Source organism: Equus przewalskii, chromosome 28 (genome assembly GCF_037783145.1).
Source record: "Equus przewalskii isolate Varuska chromosome 28, EquPr2, whole genome shotgun sequence".
Taxonomy (NCBI): domain Eukaryota; kingdom Metazoa; phylum Chordata; class Mammalia; order Perissodactyla; family Equidae; genus Equus; species Equus przewalskii.
In genome coordinates, this window is record NC_091858.1 from 14554605 (window position 1) to 14569323 (window position 14719).

At 38.4% G+C, this 14719-nt stretch overlaps 1 long non-coding RNA gene across 2 annotated transcripts in view; it reads right to left on the reverse strand.

Moving 5' to 3' along the window:
- LOC139080134 (uncharacterized) overlaps positions 1-14719 on the reverse strand; it is a 25978-nt gene continuing 11259 nt past the window's right edge. For both annotated transcript variants that reach the window (XR_011534373.1, XR_011534372.1), the window contains 3 exons: positions 3690-3783; positions 2783-2985; positions 1-330 (listed from right to left, as the gene is read on the reverse strand). This is a non-coding gene — a long non-coding RNA (uncharacterized lncRNA). The remainder of the gene's footprint in view (positions 331-2782; positions 2986-3689; positions 3784-14719) is intronic.

Here is a 14719-nt window from a genome sequence, read left to right on the forward strand (position 1 = left end):
TTTTTAAAATATATTTTATTAAATTCTTCAGGATAGACAAATTTAAGAAATGTCTGGCCATAGATGAAAAAAGGCCAACAAGAAACAATACAATGGGTATTTGTTAGAATATGTGTTGCCAGCCCCTTCTCTCTTCAAAAGAGTCATTCTTTGACTGGGTTTTTTTTTTTTTTTAAATTTTGTTTCAACCGATGTCAGAATTCCCAGCAAGAATCAGGCAGGATTTTACTCTTTGGATAACGGCGTGGTTTATTCTTCTGTACTTGGGTGCACATTATACAATACCCACAGCAGACTTTTCTCTCCCTGTAATTATCTCCCATCAGGACACTGGAGCACAAGGGAAAATCAGAGCATTGTTAATATTTGGTCTGGACTAAATAAATGCATTTAATTTTTTTTATTCTGGTAAAATGTACATAATTGAAATCTACCATTTTAACCCATTTTAGGTGTACCATTGACTGGCATTAACTACATTTACCATGTTGTGCAACCATCACGACTATCCATTTCCACAAATTTTTCTTCTCTAAAACTGAAACTCTGTATCCATTAACAATAACTCTCCATTTCCTGACCCCCTCAATCCTTGGTGACCTTTTCTCCCTTCTATCTCTATGAATTAGACCACTCTACGTATTTCATATAAGAGAAACCTACACTCTTTGGCCTTTTGTGTCTGGCTTATTTCATTTAGCATAGTATCTTCAAGGTTTGTCCATGTTGGAGCATGTGTCAGAATTTCATTCCTGTTTTGGGCTGAATACTATTCTATTTTTTATATATGCCACATTTTGTTTATCTGCTCATCTTGGGTTTTCCTACCTTTTGGTTATTGTGAATAATGCTGTCATGAACATTGGTGTACAAATATCTACTTGAGTGCCTAAAAATTTGATTTTTAATAGAATCTCCTTTCTAACCCACACAGCATAGGTGATGTGCATTTAAACCTTATTGAGAATTTTCCTTTTGAGATGTTAGAGCTCCAAAGACTTTATGGAGAAATCATACAGATGAAATATTTTTATGATTTTGAAAGACAGATAGAAAGTTGGTGTAAACAAAGAGAGAGGCTTAACACAAAGGAAACAAAGGTGCAGCCTAATGACAGGATATATATATCAAATACCACAACCACTGTAATACATCCTGCGTTTCTCCTTTAATAGATTTTGTCTTAGTTTCCTGGAACTGAATGTATGCCGATGAAACAGGGGAGGCTGGCTCAGTTTGAGTGATCTTAGAACGATATTTAACTTGAGTGAAAATTATTTTATTTAATACTCGTTTAAACTCTTCAAACTTATTTTGTGGGTTTAAGTAAACCATTAATTTTCTTACATAAAAGTGGACTTTGGGTTAAAAAAAAAAATCTGTTTATAGATTTGCCTATTTGCTATCCCTGGCATCTAGGAACTTTGAGAGAGATTTTTGTTTTAGCAACAAATTCTGTCAGATTTTTTTTCCACAACCTAAGTGGTTTTCTGTAAACACAGCAAGCACATTCCTCTTGTCAGAGGTTGAGACAAAACAAATAAAACAGATGGTCAGTTGTGCATCAGCCCACATGACCCCAAAATGTGATTCTTATTTTAAAAACCATACTGATGAGATTTTCAGTGGAGCAACTATGTAGCTCAAGCAACCTTTAACTGTACTGGTACCACTCCTTGTAGCTACAGGCTCCAACTGTTGCTAGGTAACCATTTTGAAAGGGACACCTAGCAACTATTAACTGCCATCTTCCTTTTCTGCTCTATCATTCTATGAACAGACAAGTAATTCTTAAGTTCAGTATAACTTCCAAAGTCCGGGAGGGAGGAGACAAGAAAGATAGAGAGATGTCAGACTATTAGTGCCTATTTACGGAAATACTTAAAAGAAAAACAGCATGCTAGTCATAAATGACTAGTTTCTAAATATTTCCATTGTCTTAGACCCCAAACTTACCACCTTCCAAAACAGCATGTTAGTGTTTTTATTTTGTGTTGCTTTCCTTTTTTTTTTTTCCTAAAGATTGGCACCTGAGCTAGCAACTGTTGCCAATCTTCTTTTTTCTTTTTTTTTTCTTTCTGCTTTTTCTCCCCAAATCCCCCCAGTATATAGTTGTATATTTTAGTTACTTTACATTTTTAAAGGTTATACTTCTTGGCATTTCTCCTCAAATGCAGAAAGTGTATAATTTTGATATAAACGAAACAAAAGCTAAATTTATACTGTTTGGATCATTTAAAAAACTCTTTTGGCTAGATGATGAGTTAATGCAAATTATGCTACCGATCAATTGTTATTCCATGCAAGGGCATAATCTTTTTGTGAACAAGAGTCCACTTTATGCACCCCTTTTGTTGGTTATAGTTAAGTGCTTAAGAATATCTCAGAATGTGGGGGCTTACAAGGAGAGTTATACTATGAAAAGTTATGTACCCTCATTTTCTGAGGGACTGAGGTGGAGGGATAAAAGGCAGGGAGTAAAAGATACAAGGAAAATCTATGTAGTTGGGATTAATCTGTGAAAGGAAATTCAAAATAAGAGCAAGGTAAACAAGACTGAAGTTTCTTTTTCATTCCATGTAAATTAGCTGGTATGGTGGCTCCACAATTGGGAGAGGAACATAGGCTTCTTCTATTTTTTGTTTCTATCATTCTCAACCCTTGTCTGCCACCTGGTTGTGGTCCAAGACGGGTGTTCCACCTGGACGTCATGTCCTATTCTATTCAGCAGGAAAGAAGAAGAATGAAGAGAAAGGCCCACCCCTCCCTTAAGGACACTTACTGGAAATTCCACGTTCCACTTCCAAGTAGAGTGTAGTGTTGACATACAGTTTCTTTTGCCTGCAGTCTAACAGATTCCACTCATTTCCAAAGTCACTTAGGTTAACATTTTGCCCCCTCACCTCGCAGCGAAGTTATTTCATACATTGTAGTACAGATAGTTTTGTCACATTCTGCATTCCATCCTGGAATTCCCTTGACCTCCTAAATGGTTCGTAAATTTACATACATTAGGTTCATTCTTTGTGCTATAAAATTCTGTGGGTTTTGTCACATATCACTTTAAATATTAATAAAATATATCGTTTGGCTATTTGGATAAATTATATTTAATAATTTGGTATTTTAATATCAATTTAACACAAACAACAGCAAAAATTTGCTCAGGGTTGCACAGCTGTTAAGTGGCAGAGCTGGGATTCAAACCCAGAGGAGAGGGTCTCCAAAGCCCCTTTCCTTCTATCATGTCATTTCCTCTCTTGAAGAATCTTAAACTCTGAGTCGCCTCATCTGATAGGGAGAAGTTTAGATTTCCCGGTGTAGAGTTGCTCGCCGTTTCCCATATATTGGCATAACGCTTCTTGGCTATCAGATCAGGTTTGGAGAGTGGGTGTGGAATGGTTTGTTTTGAGAATTGCCAACCGCCATTGGATGAAAATGGCGCATTGACAGCTACTTTGGTAACAGATTAGTGATGGGGCACAGACTCGTCCAAGTTGTGGGGGGGCCTCATTAATAGTCAACTGTAAAAGCCCATCCCATCGCCCATGTTTCTTTTCCCTTGTATTGATGTCTTGGATCAGGCAGCGCCTGTTTACAATCTGTGCCACCTTCAGCTGCTCAATAACTAGCGGATGCTTCCATCCATCCATCCCTCACCACCTCATTACCCTGCTGTGCCCTCTCACCTCACAGTTTATGATGTACCCAATAAGGTTGCTCCTCTGACTTCTGTCCAGGACGACTGACGGCTTTGGAGGCTGAAAGAAGATGGGACTCGTGCTACGGCAAAATAAGGAAACGAGCATTGTGTCAAAAAGTTGCAGTCTGAGGAAGAAAACAACCTACCTTTTCATAGAAATTCAGCTAAAATTCAAAATAAACCACTGTATTTTTCTCTTCCCTGAGCTGCCACTGAAATGCATTCCATGGTAGAGACCGTTAACCGTCTTCCCTTATCAATTTGCCCCTTCCTGCTCAGCACCAGAGCTGTTGCATGATATCAGGCTCATGGCCATCCAGAATAATGTCTTCCAGACTTTCTAGAAAACCCTAGTTGATAAGGTTGCCTCCCACAGGGGTACATACGCAGATACTGCTATACGTGTATACTGGAACTGAACAATTAAGGAAAGGGGTGGTGGATGGTCGGAGCCAGGCTTCTCACTGTTGAAGCAAGAGAAGGTGGTTGGAATGATCAATGTGGTAATGAATTAGAGTTAGAGACATCTGTATGAACTCCTGTTTTGCTTAACATAGATACAAATGGTTACATATAGAAATATTTATGGATATATGTAGATACATGGGTTAGTATACGCACATATAGTTTCTTTCTCTTTCAGCTGAGAAGCAAAGGCACCCCAGAGTAACAATGAGCATATTTGTCACCCAGATCTTGATTTATTTATTTATTTTTTTGAGGAAGATTAGCCCTGAGCTAACATCTGCTACCAATCCTCCTCTTTTTGCTGAGGAAGACTGGCCCTGAGCTAACATCCATGCCCATCTTCCTCTACTTTATGTGTGGGACACCTGCCACAGCATGACTTTTGCCAGGCAGTGCCATGTCTGCACCCGGGATCCGAACTGGCGAACCCTGGGCTGCTGAGAAGCGGAATGTGCTAACTTTAACTGCTGCCCCACCGGACCGGCCCGTAGATCTTGATTTCTACTACCATTCTCCGACAAAAGGAACCAGGGCTCCTTAGAGATATGACTGATTCTAGAAGTGGGGCAGGAAATATATGCGATGAACCTGGAGCATCTTGTAGAGCCAGAAATCAAGGAAGCGCTCAAAAGAAAAAAAAAGCCCATAATGAAGGCGTATGTCAAAGGGACAAGGAAACAATTGCAAGAGCTACTGGTGGCCAAAGCTGGAAAATTTGAGCAAGAAAAGAAATAAAGAAGGATTTATTGGATTATAAACCAAAGTATTAAAAAAAAATTCTCAAATTCAAACTGATGTAAATGGCTGAACAGGGCCGGCCCAGTGGCACAGTGGTCAAGTGCACATGTTCCACTTTGGTGGGCCGGGGTTTGCTGGTTCGGATCCCGGGTGCAGACATGGCACCGCTTGACAAGCCACGCTGTGGTAGGCATCCCTCATATAAAGTAGAGGAAGATGGGCACGGATGTTAGCTCAGGGCCAGTCTTCCTCAGCAAAAAGAGGAGGATTGGTAGCAGATGTTAGCTCAGGGCTAATCTTCCTCAAATATGGCTTCCCTGCCCTGTGAATTCTGGATAGTGAGCTAGCATTATGGAATGTCTCCAAATTCCTGTGCACTTAGTTCCACTCCTGACAAGGCATATAGAACACGTTTTTAGAAAGAAAACAAATAGCCCCCTCTTTTTTTTTTAACATCTGGAGTCTGGAACAAATATCGATTTGAACATGAGGTAGGGAGTGACATCTGAACATAAAGCTCACATTGAAACAGACTCACCTCATTAAAGATAACAGAGATGCAGTGAACTGACTGATTAGTCACACCACCCAGCTCTAATTGTGATTACAAAAGTCACTGTTTTTTATGGGCAACACCCAATGAGCCAGACTCAACCGGAGGAATTAAGGGAGCGTTTACAAAGGAGTGCTGAATGACACCAGCCTTGTTGCTTCAGAGAACCTTCCCAAAAAGCAAACCCAACAGCCTGGAGCAAAGCAGGGGAAAAGAACTCTTTCAAAGAGGTTAAGTCATCAAGTGACAAGAAACCCAAGACCCACAGCCAGTGAAGGGAGGGAGGGACCCAGGAGAACGGGGTTCTGGAAGCACCAAACGAGATGCCAAGGATGAGCCACTGATGGAGGCAGAATTTCTAGTCCTGCTCTTAAAGAGCTGAGGTCATGTGTTTTTTCTCAATGATTTCTGAAAAAGCATTTCTTTTTCAGTAATTTTTTCCTCATTTGTATTTTTCTATGTTGTCTTTGTTAACACTCACAATTAAATAAGCAAGCAAACCAAATAAGTACCAAGTGGGAGAACACGATAGAAAACAAACGAAGACCATATATGGGTGTAACTCTTCATAATGGTTTTGTTATAGAGGGATCTGAATTGTCAGCCGCAATTAGTGTGTTACAATAGGGTTCTGTTTTACTTTAAGCTGTAGGTATTAGAATGGGTAAAACTTTCAGGCATGAAAAACTAAATCCATTTTTTTCTGCAAGTGAGAGTGATTGATGATGAAGACACGATGTCTCCAAAATAAAAGTAGACACATTTTGAGTGAATTTTGTTTATCACTAAAAATTATTTTGGAGGCAGTTTATATCATATAAATGACCACTTTGGTCCTGTATGGCTCATGTAGCATGTCAAAATTTTGATGAATAATAATTGTATCTCACATTTTTATAGCTTGTTACATTTTAAGGAATGTTTCATACACTTTATCCCAGTTGTTGTCACCTTGACATCCTTTTCATCTTAGACCAATTTCACTTAAATCTTAGATACGTAAAGCTAGATCCTTCTGAAAAATAACCCCAGGGTGAAGAATACCATAAGATATTAACAATATTGAAATAGTGTACATTATCTGGAATTACAGAGAAATCTAAAAATCATTATATCCATGGTCCTCTCGTTTTTCTCCTCGGATTTCATTCTCAGGTCGTGTCGGAAGATCCATGCACTGACACTTTGCTACAAAAGTTTCCATCTTGGCTGCACTTGAGAAGCTTCTTTAAAAAATTCACCATGTCCAGGTCACACCCCAGACCAAATTAATCAGTATTCCTGGGGGTGCGATTCTAGCATCAGTATAGATAAATGTTCCAGGTGATTCTTAAATGTAGCCCAGTTTGAGAACCACTGTCCTTATATAAAAAGAGACTTCTCGAAGAAAACGGGGTTGTGTGACCCTTCTGGTGTACTGAATTTTGGGATCATATAATTTCCAGCAATGTCTGAAGAATCAAAAGTACAATTAGACTTTGAGAAAATCTTTTACAGACACTGCATAAAGGGTTTCCCCTGCTTTTGCAATCGATTTGGGTGGAGGAATCCATTTTAAAATTAAATGAGGCACAAGCATAATGAAACTAATTGGTAACTTACTTACAGACCATATATTTCTGCCAAGACAGCAACTTACTTTGTGAAGTGCTGGATATAGATGGAGAACGAGTTCTTGAAAGAACATTTACAGTAACTGAGTCACCACCTACTGTCACAACAAGCCAATTTCTTACCTGAGAGGCTTTCAAATTCAGGAATAGTAAACGCTTTTAAATGAGCTGTAACAAGCACAAGATATAGACAAATGACTTTCGGGAGTCAGTTGCTTGAGACTAAATATTCAAAATTCTCTAAATCTAGCTCTGACATTGACTCACTCATTGATCTTTAGGGATTTCGTTTTTGTGCTTTCATTTTGCCATCTATAAAATGGAGTATTAGCATCTGTTTCATGGAGGTATTAAAAGACTTATTTATACTGTGCTTTGAAGATTTAATATATTTAATACATGTAATTAAATTCCATGAGTGTCCCATGGAAGTTGCTGAAGATATGACTGAAGTTCATTGTTCTAGCTAAAAGTTAGACTCTCTTCAACCGTATGTTCATTTTCAACTCTTTGTCCATTCATTGATTCAATAAATATTCAGTTGTGACCTACCGTGTGCCAAGGCCTAGGTTATTCAGGGGTGAAAAAAAAATTCCCTGTCTTTATGAAGTTATAGTCGTGTGTGGGGAACAGACAGCAAACCAATATACACCAGGTAATGATAAGCACTTGGGGAGGAAGTAGGAAGAGATGGGTAAAGAGATAGACAGTTAAACGGGGCAGGAGAGGGATCAAATTTAGTTGGGGTGGTTGGAGAAGGTCTCCAGGAAAGTTACAAGAAAAAGCAGGGAAGGAGTTCATGCAAACATCTTAGGAGAGATTTCCAGAGGGAACTGTAAGAGGAAAGTGCTCCAGATTTTCAAGAATAATACAAAGGCCATCACAACTGGGATGAAGTGAGTGAGGGGCTTTATTTTAAATTACCAACAATCCATGCTTTGTAAGAGTTAAAATAATACATCTAGACTTCTTTGCCAAGTATATGACGATGGTTTACAGGTCAGCACAGGAATTCCAAAAATGGAGTCCTGGACATTCTATTCTTAGTCAAATATTTATTAGTACTCATTATTTCCTACTTTAAAAAAACCACGGATTTTGTTCTCAAGGAGTACATAGTTTAAAGAATATATACATCTGTTCACTCTCAGTATGGATGAAACTAAATTATATTAGTATTAAGTTTGTGTTAGTGTTTAGGCAGATTCTATGGTGATGTTATGCCATTTTTTTTTTCACCTAGCAAAGTTGCATAGTAAGAAAAAAGTGACTCCTCAAAAATAATGACACTGGAATAAGACTCCAAAGGAATAATTTACGTTTTCTGTAGGATCTCAAAAAAGTCCCTAAGTTTATTGATTAGGCTGAAAGATCATCCAGAAGAACAGTCAATGCTTTCTGGAAGTGTATAGCTTATAGAATATAGTACTGACAATGGAAAACGTACTAAGATGTTTATAATCAAAGTAATAAGAAAAGTTTTGAAAAATATGGAATATTTCAGGAAAACCAAAAAAGTATAGATAATAATATAAGGGATAGTGCATATTTGTTAAAAAAATCTATAATCCATATTTTGATTTCATTTACATAAAGTTAACAGCAATACATGCTTATATAGCCTTGATCTTTTTTTCTCTTTCTCTCTCTGTAAATTTAATCAACTCATAGTCAAAACTGTTTCATCTCTACCCAAATGACAGATAGCATATCATTTTATCTCTAAATATTTCATTAGTACCTCTAAAAGATAGTCTTTAAAAAAAAAACAAGAACAACTGAACAATACTTTCTTTATATCATTCCATATTCACTCAGTGTTCAAATTTCCTGTATCGTCTCATAATTTTTTTAATTCAATGGATTTTTAAAATCTGTGGTAAAATATATACAAGATAACATTTATTATTTTAATTATTTTTAAGTGTACAGTTCAGTGGCATTAGTACATTCACATGGTTGTGCAACCATCACCACCATCCATCCCCAGAACTTTTTCATCTTCCCAAGCTGAAACTTTGTACCTATTCAACAATAATTCCTCATTCCCCTGCTCCCCGCAGCCCCCGGCAACCTCCATTCTACTCTCTGTCTCCATGAATGTGACCAGTCTAGGAACCTCATGGAAGTGGATCATACAATATCTGTTCTTTTGTGTCCAGCTAATTTCACTCAGCATGATGCCTTCAAGGTTCCGCCATGTTATAGCATGTGTCAGAATTTCCTTCCTAGTTAAGACTATTTCATTGTATGGATATACCAAATTTTGTTTATCTAGTTGTCTCATAATTCTTTTAACTATTTTATTTCAGTCTTTATTGCAAATTGACTGAATTCTTTGGGGGCCAAAACTGCACATAAAACAAGTGCTAGTGATATTTTCAAAACTCAAAGAGATGAGGAATCTAGAAATCAAATGACAGAATTTAAACCCTCTGTAAGACCTTTAGAGGCGCTCTAACAATCCAAAGTTAACCACTTCAAAAATAAGAGCAAACTGCTCTCCGCAGTTGCAGGGCCAGGTTGCTCTTTTGTGTAGTGGTTACGGTCTCTGTCACACGTAAGACATCACTGCAGAGCACCCAGCAGCAGCGAGGTCAGCTCCGCGTGCCCAGCTTGGTTGGTTGGGAAAGAGGACTGTGCTCTGTCACGTTGATTCAGTGCCCCTGGCAGAGACACTGCCTGTGTTTGTTCCCAGACAGAATTTCCCAATATATCTGAAGTCAGCTTGCAGAGCACCAAAATGCTAGGTGCCTACATCATCATTAAGTCACTTCTAATGCCATCTCTTGAAAGAACAGGTAAATGTCAGAGAGACTGATGTGAATAGATATTTTGGATCACTGACATCAAGCAGGGAATGAAAATTTGAAGATTCTGAGTTCATTATAGTTATTTATATATTTTATATATTATTATTTATATTTAGTTATTTATGTATCTAAAAATAAATATTATTTATTATTATATACTAATATAGTCTTTAAAAACATTATACTAAGGTCAGCATCAGGATCATATAGTGATAACACTGTGTTACATCGTTCTTAACATACATTCATTTTAAAAGATCTTAATTAGATCAACTAAACTAGAAAATCATGTCTCATTTCACATAATTGCAAAATTTCCATCACTGACATAAAATAGAATAGATTTAATAAGCTTTTTGAATTTTGTAGCTCTTTCATACGTGTACATATACAGACCCCTCCTGTAGCAAAATTCCTTATAAACGAAAGGAAATAATGATCTTCGCCTCACATTGGAGTCTGGCCTCACCAACATGAAGTCTGAGTAAACTTAACGTGGTATAAAATCAAGTTCTCTAATCAGGTAAAAATTGGGAAGATATCTATGCTGTCCAAAATATGCATATATATTAATATTGAATGGAATTTAAAGATTATACAATTCATGGGGCTGTAATTTCTTTGGATTCAAAAATTGAGAACTGATGAAAGCTACGGATCTTCTCCCTAGAAAAATGCATATAATTTTGCTATAATTTCCCACATTCATGGACTTGCTGATGCACACTGTCAGACTCCAAATTAAGCATCTGATGTAATTCAACTCCTTCCTTTACTGGTTGATGGAATTAGAATCAGGGTGGCTATTCGACTCACCCAGAGCCACAAAGTGAGGTCGGGTAGAGAGGTCACTCTAGTTGCAAAGTGATTTTTACCACCACTTGGTTATGAAACTTTTAAATAAGAGTTCACCTAACTTAGATGATTGATGGAAAGGCACTATTGCCCAAAGGTATCTCCTCACTCAGCCTCTGGCAGTGCCTTAAATTCCTACAGGCGGGGTCTTCAGGTTGCATACTTGTATTAACGCGGACAAGACATTAAACACTGTCCTCCATTCAAATGTCAAGCGAAAGCAAACTAGAATATGATATGGGCCATTAGGCTCAGACTCCCTCTCCCACCTTGAATTCTCCTTTGGGATTCTTGGTCTGCTCACCTGCTGTTGACCTTGATGCCCTTAGGCATCTGCCTACTTCTCCAATGCCCAGCTCCGCAGAACACAGAGGAGAGGCAAGAGAAATCTCGTGTCAAAAAAGGGAGGTGGGGCAGAAAACTCTTTCCCAGGATTAAAGTGAAGCAAAGAAACCATTTCCAGAACTTCATCTCCTTCAATTTTTTTTTTCTTGAGGAAGATTTGCCCTGAGCTGACATCTGCTGCCAATCCTCCTCTTTTTGCTGAGGAAGACTGACCCTGAGCTAACATCCGTGCCCACCTTCCTCTATTTTTTTAATATGTGGGACGCCTGCCACAGCATGGCTTGATAAGTGGTGTGTAGGTCTGCACGGGGCATCTGAACCGGTGAACCCCAACCCCCGAAGTGGAACGTGAGAACTTAACCGCTGCACCACCGGGCCGGCCCCAAGTTTAAAATAATTTTGCAGCTAAAAGTGAGAGTTCTGGGTATCTTTGGTATTGTAATACTAGGCAACCATATTCCCGACACTGAAATGTATTTAAAAATCCCCAATTTTATGAGTTTCATGCAATTAACTTGGAGAAACTGCACATGTTGGATAAGGGTTGAATGAAGACCAACAAGGAAGCTTAGATTGATATTCCAGGAAAGATGGGGATTTCCTCGTGATCATCTTTGCTCTCAAGCAAATCACAAATGGAAATACAGAAATATAACATTAAAAATAACAAGTGCTTCTTGTGATTGCCTAAACAAAATATATGTTCTCTTTTGCATGATTTTCTTTTGAATTATAACTTATTCTAATAATAAAGATAATACCTACTATAAAAAATTTGGAAAACAAAGAAGGAAGAAAATAACATTGTCGTAATTCTAGCATGCAGAGATAAAAACTGCTGACAATCTGAAGCATATATATTCAGGTTTTTTCTATGAATGTACATTTACACACACACACACATACATATAGGTATGACGTAGCTACATCAAAGTAAGGTCATGCTTTATATGAATAACTGTATCTTGAAATTTTCAGCAATGTTACAACATAGGTATATTTGAAAGTTATTAAATTTTCTTGGAAAGCAATTTCTAATGGCTACATAGATTCTATCATATATGTATGCCAACATTTACCTAACCAATCATTACTCTACTGTTGGAAATTCAGGGTGTTTTCAGTTTTCCCCACTAAATATCTTTGTATGTGGACCTTTGGGTGCATCTCCATTTCCTTGGAACGACTCCTGAGAGTAGAACATATTTTTAGGTTTTTGCTGCATATTATTAAATGCTCTGAACAAAGTTGTGCCAATATACTCCTGGCTGTAATACCCGAGAGCAATCCTTTTCCCTATTCTTCCATGGATATGTATGTTTAAAAAGCTATGCCAATTTAATATGTTAAATATGGTATCCTATTTCAATTTGCATTACTTTTGAGTACTCGTGAGGTTAAACTATTTTTTTCACATATTTATCATCCATGTGTATTTCTACTAACGTAAACTGTTTTCTTTACCTGTTTTTCTACTATGATATTCATCATTTGCAAACTGATTTGTAGGAATTCCTTATATATCTTCAATATAATCCCTATATAGTAACATACAGTTATGCATCGCTTAATCATGGGGATACGTTCCGAGAAACGTGTCATTAGGCAATTTCGTCCTTTCGAGAACATCATAGGGTGTACTGCAGGGGAACAAAATTTGCCACCCCAAAATGTGTCTCTTTAACACAAGGATTACTTTAGGCAGATTATTTTTTATTTATTTTTTTTCGAGGAAGATTAGCCCTGAGCTAACTACTGCCAGTCCTCCTCTTTTTGCTGAGGAAGCCTGGCCCTGAGCTAACATCCGTGCCCATCTTCCTCTACTTTATATGTGGGATGCCTACCACAGCATGGCTTGCCAAACGGTGCCATATCCACACCCAAGATCCAAACCAGCGAACCCCAGGCCGCTGAGAAGCAGAATGTGCGAACTTAACCACTGCGCCACCGGGCCGGCCCCAGGCAGATTATTTTTAAGAAACAAAAGACTTAGAAAGTTTTACCTGTTACCTCCCCCTTAACTGCCTAAAAGAATTCAAATAAAAAATCCTGTCTCAGGAAGCAAGCTATCACCTTAGTATAACATGAACCAGATAGTGGGGAGGGAGGAACCTATAAAAGCCTGTTTGTTGGGCTCCCCTCTGTGTTCTTCTGTTTCTGCGTGGCCAAACTCTTCTTTTCCAAATATTTTCTCCTTTTACCTGCCTGTGAATTGCCTTCCTTCCCTTTGAAGTCCCTGACTCTCCTCACCCTGAAAATATTCTTTTGTCCTTAGCTGAGGATGGTATTTAAGATGAGGGCTTCAGCCTTTTTGGTGAGTTACCGGGTTTTCCTGGGTTTCTCCCATGTACACATGTTATTAAACTTTTGTTTTTCTCCTGTTAATCTGCCTCATGCCAATTTAATTCTTAGAGCAGCCAGATGAACCTAGAAGGGTAGAGGAAAATTTCTTCCTCCCCTGCAGTACTCACACAAACCTCAATGGGATAGCCTACTGCACCCCTTGGCTAGATGGCAGTCATCGTATGGGAACACTGTTGTATATGTGGGCTGTTGTTGACCAAAATGTCATTATGCGGTGCATGACTATTGAATATATTTCCCCTGTTTGTCATTTTCTTTAGCTTATGATGGCACTTTTTTCCTCTCATGTATCATGAAATGTCACCTGTGTTCCCAGGGTGATTTGAGCTGACCTGCTTTACAGCGGGGGCAGGTCTCATCACGTTTCTGCGGTGGGGTGAATGCAAGGGACACAAATGAGGGTTTGGGGAGTTAAAGCTGAGGTTCTGGGGTTGAAGTCCTCAGCACCTCTGGTTTCTCCCAGATCTTCCCATTCTAATTGCCAAGAGTATACATTTTCTCAATAAACACACTAATCTTATTTTCAAGTGGTTACAATACAGAATTTGGTTGTATTGATTTGTGTTTTTTTACAGGCTTTTTAGACTGATTTTGAGCAGTCTTAGATGGCTGGCTGTGGTCAGAAAGGCTTGTGGTATGTAATTGTGTTCTTACTGTTTTTCTCTGTCTGCTTTTGCCTAGGCAACCTTGGCCTGAAGCCTCTCTCCTTCTTGCTTTCATTCCACTTCCTTGAAAAGCTGCACGAACTGAACACACTTTACCAAACCTCCTTTGTTTCCAGGACTACCCACTTCCCACCTCATCTGCTTTGACATAACAATTTTCTTTGATGGTCTGTAACCTGCAAACTTACTTCCACATAAAAATTTCTATGCTAAGTGTCTTTTGGTTTCAAGGAAGAGAAACCAATTCAAGAGTGCTCTAGCAAAAGCAGAGGATTTACTGTAAGTCTTTAGGGCAGAGAATGTTGCTAAAACTCAAGAATACTAGGCAAGAAACCAAAACGTTCTTGGAAATCCAAGAAATACACTCTCTTTCTTGTATCTGATATCATTTCATGTCTGCCTTTTTCTTTCTTCGCGAGCTGGCTTTCCTTTGCTCCCAAGTACCTCTGACAATCTGGAGATGGCTGCTCATGGTTTCCAATTTAAAGTGAGGACCCACAGAAAGAATGACTTTCCTACTCTCCTATAGGATAGTCCTGAAGGGTAGTAGAGTATGTCACCCCAGACTGACATGCCACTTTGGCATAAGGATTATTTTGAGC